The following is an 8,761-nucleotide window of genomic DNA, read 5'->3' as shown; positions in this document are numbered from 1 at the left end:
TACTGTATGATATAAATACAGTACTCAAACATGTGTATGCCTCTATTGAAACCTTCAGTTTCAATTTATCTTGGAGAAATACAGAGGATTTATAGTGGTTCTGTGGATCATATGCCACCTTGTTACCTAAAATTTAGAGAATAAATAGAAGTATATTACTGTGTTAAAAATTATCTTACTGGATAAAGCAGGAAACTCAGCCAGAACCATTTGTCCTAACTCCTTCTTTTCACCTTAGGTAAAATTATGAACTCCAGTCAATGGCTACTTGGTCACTGTGGTATTTATTGCAGGCACTGCTGACATTCAGGGATGTGGCCATAGAGTTCTCTCAGGAGGAGTGGGGATGCCTGAACCTCGTTCAGCGGGAATTGTACAGGGATGTGATGTTAGAGAACTATGGAAAACTTCTCTTCCTGGGTGAGGATAAGGTCCTGTAACTGAACTAACATGAGTTCACTCTATGGTGAGTTACAGGTAGAGGCTACACAATGTGGAGGTCTCACTCAATGGAAACTGTATTCGCAGCATATAAGGATATCAAGGGAATAACTTCCAAAGCTGTGACTCCAAGAGCAGGGGTGAGTAGCTTCCTTTTATTTAGGGTTAGGATGAATATCTGAAAGGGGAGTTTTATCATCATATGTAGTGATGGGTATAAGGTAGGCACACAAGCACATATGTACTTAGGAACCAAGCCTAAACATGTATCCTGTGTTGTATTAATGAAACCCCGTGCTCCTTCTTGGGTGGAAATTTTATTATAATGAAGTACAGGTAAGTGTCTGACATTTCATGGTCCACCTCTTAGGTGTCAATCTATCCTGGAAGCTCAAACTGCTCTCCGTTGGCCAGAGCTTTTGTTGTGTGCTGAAGATAAGATTAACATTCCTTGAAGAAGAGGGAGGGTCATTGGGGGTCTTACTGGTGACAGTTTTAGCCTCATTAACTTCATGGGGCGTGGTTCCAAATCCACACTCAGGGTTTTGTTCCTTTCTTGAAGAATGTCTCTTAGAAGATTCTTTTTTGCGTGAGTAGAATTCAGATCCCTGCAGTAAGAGAAAGAAGTAGGGATTTGTGGGTGTTGAGGTAAAACTCTTCATGACGCTTCATCTTCAGTTTTAGCTACCCCTTCCTTAAGGTACCATCATCATTTACTGTAGATGCGTGACAATTCTAAACATTGAGTGACATTAAATGGTATTGCCCACATCTTGAATTCTAATTTCAATCCCTTGTTACTGTATCAGTAATACTTGGCTTAAGGTCTGAAAGTTGGAAATCTCTCCTTTGTGTTCTGAAGGAGCTGTTGTGCAGCAGTGTTTGGGAAATCGTTTTCTAGAATACTATAATATCCTCTTTACTGAGTGCAAAACTGGATTGAAAATTAGAATCTCCAGCAATACTCATATTCTTTTTTTTTTTTTTTTTTAATAAACAGGTCTTGTTGTGTCAAAGCCAGACCTGGTCACTTTTGGAGCAAAAGAAGGAGCTCCGGGATGTGAAGAGAAAGGAGACAGTAGCCACACACCCAGGTAGGTGGGAATGAATGAAGCAGATAATGGAGGTGAGGTCCAACGTTCAAGGAGAAAGCCAGACAGACCTTTAAGTGTGATTTGCTCTCTTTCAATGGAAATAAGTTTGAGAAGCCTAGGTTTATTGCAGTTAATACCACAGTGACCAAGTAGCCGTTGACAGCCTAGGTGTATTTCTTTTGCTGTCACAGAGGGACACCTGCTATCCAACATTATCAGGCTCTTACATTCTCTAAGGATCCTCCTTCAGCTCCAGTGATGGTCCGTCACATCCACGGGGAGGGCCCAGGGAGATCTCAGTGCTTTTCCCTTGTTCTCGGGGCCCCAGGGAAATCTGTGCATATTTCTGAGGATCTGTATGAGAAGCTGTTTCTATTTATGCCTCATGTCCAAACTGTGTGAGGGGAATGCTAGGCATATTGGGGTTTTTTGCAGAAATGCCAGGAACACCGGATATAGACATCACATGTTTTCTCTTTTTGATTTCCAATCTTTGGGAGACTTAAAGCTTAATCATACAAAATTGAGACACATTGTTTTCATCCAAAAACAAACCACCTCCCTAAAATGAGAAATTCGAATGCTTCATTTCATTTCCAGATGTCCTTTTTATTGGAGCACCTGGGTGGCTCAGTCAGTTAAGTGTCTGCCTTCGGCTCAGGTCATGATCCCAGGGTCCTGGGATCGAGCCCCGCATCGGGCTCCCTGCTCTGCGGGAAGCCTGCTTCTCCCTCTCCCACTCCCCCTGCTTGTGTTCCCTCTCTCGCTGTGTCCCTCTCTGTCAAATAAATAAAATCTTAAAAAAAAAAAAGGTAATAGTAGGTATCTATTTATTAAAATATTTAGCTCACAAATTTAAATTTATTTTAGTAAAAAAGTTACTAGGTTTTTCATTCATGTCCCTCAACATGTAACTGAGTCTTGGTATAACTTAATCCCAAATATTTATTTTATTTAATGCTCAGCATTTTTACAACTTTCATTTCTTCCTTTACTTACAAATGAAGAGGTTTATTTGTTTGTTTGTGGGTTTGTTGTTTTTTTTATCCTTCTACAGGATGGCTTAAAGCCCTTATTATTGTGTTAAGAATGGGAACACTAATTTAATACCATAATAAATTTCTCCAGCGTCTTTTAAATGCTTAGTCAAAAATTGTTATTTCAAACTGTTGCCTTTACTGTGAAATGTTCCTGCCCTACAATACAGACTCATGATTTGAAATGTTTGCTCTCTATGATTTCACAGTCATGGTTAAGACTTCTAGTTATATGGAAGAAATCTTTTTTAATAGTACATCTATGTTGTATTCAGAATTTAGATGATGAATTTTCTCTTGTTTTTCCATTTCCAACTCTGTGTTTCCAATTTTTGGTAGGATCCATGATATTAGTCAACTGTGTTTTAGATTTTTACAAATATATTATGATTTTGGATCAAAATTTTCAACTCACTATTTTTAAAGAGATCTAGGGTTTAATTCAAGTGTATATCCCAGCCATGTGTCTATTGCAAACAAAATTCTCTGTGTCATTATATCACTCCGACTCTGCTCATAACTTCTTTATTTCTAAAAGATTTTATTTATTTGAGAGAGAGAGCACATAAGAGGGGGGAGGGTCAGAGGGAGAAGCAGACTCCCTGCCGAGCAGGGAGCCCGATGCAGGACTCCATCCAGGGACTCGATCCCGGGACTCCAGGATCATGACCTGAGCCAAAGGCAGTCGCTTAGCCAACTGAGCCACCCAGGCGCCCCGTAACTTCTTTATTTCTATTCTTAAGAATGTTAATGGTCAATGGTTGCTTTATCCTGAATAGTCATGAAAATTAAATCTATTCCATCATCTATTTATTCTCTTTCCATATTTTTTTAAATTCTAATTGTGGTTTAAAAAATGGCATAAAAGGGGCGCTTGGGTGGCTCAGGCATTAAGCGTCTGCCTTCGGCTCAGGTCATGATCTCAGGGTCCTGGGATCGAGCCCCGCATCGGGCTCCCTGCTCCGCGGGAAGCCTGCTTCTCCCTCTCCCACTCCCCCTGCTTGTGTTCCCTCTCTCTCTGTGTCTCTCTCTGTCAAATAAATAAATAAAATCTTTAAAAAAAAAAGGCATAAAATTTACCATCAAAGTATTGTGGACTGAACATTTCGAATTATTGTGTGAACAGTATTTACTTCACCTTTCACATTACTGGGCAAACAAGTTCTGTTACTTTCTTCTTGCAAAAGTAAAACTTAATACCTGTTAAACAACCACTTTCTCATTTCCCTCTACCCTGAGTCCCTGGCAGGTACCGTTTTAATTTTTTATGAGTTTCAGCACCTTAGATTACTCACACAAGTGGATTCCTACAGAATCTGTCTCTTTGTGACTCATTTGTTTCACTTGACATAATGTCCTCAAGGTTTATCCAAGTTGTATTATGTCACAATATCTGTATCTTCCTCAAGGCTCGAAAATGTCTCATGATATGTATATGCTACCTGTTTTCTTTATCCCTTTAACTATGCATAGGTATTTAAGTTGACTGTACCTGTTTTGGGCTCTTGTGTGTAAAGCTGAAATGGATATAAATGTGCAAATATTGGGGCGCCTGGGTGGCTCAGTTGGTTAAGCGACTGCCTTGGGCTCAGGTCATGATCCCAGGGTCCTGGGATCGAGTCCCACATCGGGCTTCCTGCTCGGCGGGAAGCCTGCTTCTCCCTCTCCCTCTGCCTGCCGCTCCCCCTGCTTATGCTCTCTCTCTCTCTCTCTCTCTCAGCTCTCTCTCTGGCAAATAAATAAACAAAGTCTTAAAAAAAAAAACAACTAAGCTCCAACAACCCTATTAAAAAAAATAAATGAATGTGCAAATATTGATTGAATTCTTTTCTAACTTTTTAATTTTTTTTTTTAAAGATCTTATTTATTTGCCAGGGAAAGAGAGAGAGAGAGCACAAGCAGGGGGAGTGGCAGAGGGAGAAGCAGGCTCCCCACTGAGCAAGGAGCCTGGTGCAGAACTCGATCCCAGGACCCTGAGATCATGACCTGAGCCGAAGGCAGACAGATGCTTAACCGACTGAGCCACCCAGGCGCCCCAAGCCGTCTTATTTTGTAAAAAAAAAAAAAAAAAGCTTTTCTCACTTGTGGGATTTCTGAGTGTATCAAAGAAATTGCATGATTAAAACACAGGTAAATGGTTGAAAGAATGATAAACTCAATGTCGGGATCCTGAATTCTGCCAGTGGGAAGATTTCTAGATGTCAGGCTTCAAGCCTCTTCAGATGGAGCACAGGCAGTGGCAATCTGACAGATTTTCCTGGTCTGCCATTGGAATATCTCTGTGAGCTTCCTGAGCGGTCCGTAGAGCAAGAGGCAAGAAGATTGTGTAAACATGGGCCGTTTGGGCAGTTTCTCTGAAGTTTACGTGGAGTCATCTAGCTTCAGTTTGCAGGAACAAAGGGAAGTTTTGGTCCTCAGTGACTCCAAGTCAAGGGAATGAGATAAAACTGGAGAACTTAGTTTGCAGAGTCATAGCCAGATACTAGAGGAAAACAGAAGAATTCAGGATCTAGCCAGTTTTATAGGCAAACAACATCATAATTGGAATCTAACATCCATAAAAGTTTGTTATGAAAATAGAATTTTCCTCTCTAAAATTAACCTCCTCTTTAACAAACATAGTGAATCGAGACTATTTGTTTGTAAAATAAGCCGAGTTTTAACAAGCTTGGTCTAATTATTTATATAAGTGAAGCAAGAATAGTAACTGGCTATATGGGTTCTTTGAAATCTGCTTTGCTGGAACTCTTTATAAGGAATTTCAGATTAAACTTTTATTTTTTTTAAGTGTTCTTTGGTTGATTTGTGTGTTTGTTTTGTTTTTTGTAATCTTTACACCCATTGTGGGTTCAAACTTATGACCCCAAGGTCGAGAGTCGGATGCTCTTCCAACTGAGCCACCCAGGTGCCCCTCAGAATGAATTTTTAAAGCCTTGTGAGCTTAAGAAGCCAGGCCAAATACTTGCCATCAAGCTCACCTGCAATATCTATAGATGTGGGTTACTTCTTCTCTTCTTGAGTCCCCAGAATATCTTCAGGTTCTTATGCCTGCCAGAAAGTGAACTTATTTACTCACCTGGTAAGGCTCTTGAAAACACTGAAAGCAAGGTACCATGCAGATTATTTCAAGGGGCTTTATTGGTTTCATAAAGTTGACCTTAGTTCCTTAAAGCTATCTGTTCATATCTGAGTCTATAACGCTCTCAAATATGACATTCCTATCAAAGCCTTGGTAGTATAACCAACATTTCCCATGATGATCCATTGCAAGGAGAAGAGATCCTTATTAGCCCATAGGCTCATGGCTTGTTAGAAATGTAGACTCACGGGCTCCTGGGTGGCTCAGTCGTTAGGCGTCTGCCTTCGGCTCAAGTCATGATCCCAGGGTCCTGGGACTGAGCCCCGCATCGGGCTCCCTGCTCGGCGGGAAGCCTGCTTCTCCCTCTCCCACTCCCCCTGCTTGTGTTCCCTCTCTGGCTGTGTCTCTCTCTGTCAAATAGATAAATAAAATCTTAAAAAAGAAAGAAAAGAAATGCAGACTCAGATCCCACTCCAGAACTCCTGAATCAGAATTGATTGTTTTTTCAGAGTTGACATTTTTAATAAGGTCTCCGATTCCCTGTTGTGAAATTGGATTTCACATTAGAATTTTATAAGTTCACTTCTAAACTATCAACATTTCCTTCTAATAAATATATACAACTTTTACTGTATGACAGAAATACTGGACTCTAAAATGTACATGCTTGGGTTGATACCATTATTTTATAATACATGTAGGAGAAACATACAGTATTTATATTGTTTTGGGGAGTCATATGCCATCCTCTTCAGAGCTAGAGAATACATTATAGCATATTACTGTGCTGAAAATGATCTTATTGGATAAAGTAGGGAAAACACCTAAGCCAGAAACAGTTCTCCTTACTTCATCTTCAGTAAATTTGAATCCTACCCATCACCACTTGGTCAATGTGTTACTTATTTCTGGGGCTGCTGACCTTTAAGGATGTGATGTTAGAGAACTACGGACACCTTCTCTTCGTGGGTGAGGATATCTTCCTTCCAGATTTCCCAAACCACACTCAGGGTTTTGTTCCTTCCTTTAAAGAGTATGTCTTCAAAGATTCTTCTTTGTGACTGGAATTCAGATCCCTGCAGTAAGGGAAATAAGTAAGGGTTTATAAGTGCAGAGAAAAAAATCTTCACGGTGTTTCATCGTTAGCTTCCCCTTCCTTCCTTAAGGTAACACCATCATTTACTGTAGATTAGTGGTAATTCTAAAAATGCAGTTGTATAGGGGTCCCTGGGTGGCTCAGTCAGTTAGACGTCTGCCTCTGGCTCAGGTCATGATCCTGGAGTCCGAGGATCGAGTCCCTGGATCGAGTCCCGCATCGAGTCCTGCATCGAGTCCCGCATCGGGCTCCATGCTCAGCGGGGAGTCTGCTTCTCCCTCTGACCCTCCCCCCTCTCATGTGCTCTCTCTCTCTCATTCTCTCTCTCAAATAAATAAATAAAATCTTTAAAAAAATGCAGTTGTATAAAATGACACTGCTCCCAACTTAAACTCCATTTCCCACCCTTTGTTTTTGTTTCTATTATACTTGGAAGTGGAGCTCAAGATCTGAACTTTGGAAATCCCTCCTGTGTATTCTAAAAGGGGCTGTCAGAGAACAGTATTTTGGGAAATAATTTTCTAGAATTCTACAATGTCTTCTCTACTGAGGAGAATACTGGATTGAAAATTAGAGACTCTCCAGCAAAGTTCATATTCATTTTTTTTTTAAATAAATGGGTCTTTGGGTACCTGGGTGGCTCAGTCCATTATGCATCTGCATTTGGCTTGGGTCGTGATCCTGGGGTCTGGGGTTCAAGCCCCACATGGGGCTCCCTGCTCAGCGGAGAGCCTGCTTCTCCCTTTCCCCCCTGCTCGTGCGCTCTCTCATTATCTCTCTCTCTCTCTCAAATGAATAAATAAAATCTTTATAAATAAGTGAGTAAGTAAGTCTTGCTATACCTAAGCCAGACCTGGTTGCCTTTTTGGAGTCGAAGAAGGAGGCTGAGATATTAAGAGAGAGGAGATAGTAGCCTTACACCCAGGTAGGCGGGAATGAATGAAGCAGATGACACAGCTTAGGTCCAAAAGCCAAGGAGGAAGCCAGACCTTAAAATGTGGTTTGGGAAACTTTGTTGAATGAAAATAATTTTCTGTGGGGCGCCTGGGTGGCTCAGTTGGTGAAGCGACTGCCTTCGGCTCAGGTCATGATCCTGGAGTCCCGGGATCGAGTCCCGCATCGGGCTCCCTGCTCGGCGGGAAGCCTGCTTCTCCCTCTGACCCTCTTCCCTCTCGTGCTCTCTATCTCTCATTCTCTCTCTCAAATAAATAAATAAAATCTTAAAAAAAAAAGTTTAAAAAAAAAAAGAAAATAATTTTCTGTGAGATTAAGCTCATTTCCCTGGCTACCACGCGGCGACAGTCCCATCCAACACTCCCCATTCTCTTACATCCTTTAAGGATTCTCTTTCCGCTCCCTTGGTCCTCCATCATCTTCACAGTAAGGGCCAAAGAACTTTCCATTGCCTGTGAGGGCCTGCGTGATGCATCTGTGTTTCCATTGCTTTCGGGGACCTGGAGAAATCTGCGCATGTTTCTGAATTGGTGTGAAGTCATTTTTAAAATTCATTTTGCCTCATGACAGAAATATGTGAGGGGAGTGGTCAGAACATTACCTTCAGAAAAGTTGTGAACACTGGAGACAGATATCACATATCTTCTACTTTATGATTTCCAATCTTATGGAGGCCTCAAACATCATCTTACAAAATCCCAGCCAGTAATTTCATCCGAGTACAAGGAACCTCCCTAAAATGAGAACATCTAATCCTGTATTTCACTTCAAAATTTCCTTTTTCTTGGGGTGCCTGGGTAGTTCATTTGGTGAAGCAGCCACCTTCTGCTCAGGTCATGATTCCAGGGTCCTGGGATCAAGTCCCACATCAGGCTTCCTGCTCCGCAGGGAGCCTGCTTCTCCCTCTGCTTGCTGCTCCCCCTGTTTGTGCTCTCTCTCAATCTCTCACTCTCAAATAAATAAATAAAATCTTAAAAAAATAATAATAAAATAAAACTACAGTTATATACATGGATCCTTTTTTAAAAAAATCTATAGTTTATTCAGAAAATTGGGGGCT

The 8,761-nt window shown here is 41.1% G+C and overlaps 1 pseudogene; it reads left to right on the top strand.

The window, feature by feature from the left end:
* Nucleotides 1-260: 260 nt before the first annotated feature.
* On the top strand, nt 261-1,549 carry LOC113936204 (annotated as a pseudogene).
* The last annotated feature ends 7,212 nt before the right edge of the window (nt 1,550-8,761 follow it).

Source organism: Zalophus californianus, chromosome 17 (assembly GCF_009762305.2).
Source record: "Zalophus californianus isolate mZalCal1 chromosome 17, mZalCal1.pri.v2, whole genome shotgun sequence".
Lineage (NCBI taxonomy): Eukaryota > Metazoa > Chordata > Mammalia > Carnivora > Otariidae > Zalophus > Zalophus californianus.
This window is presented reverse-complemented; position numbering and strand designations above follow the sequence as displayed.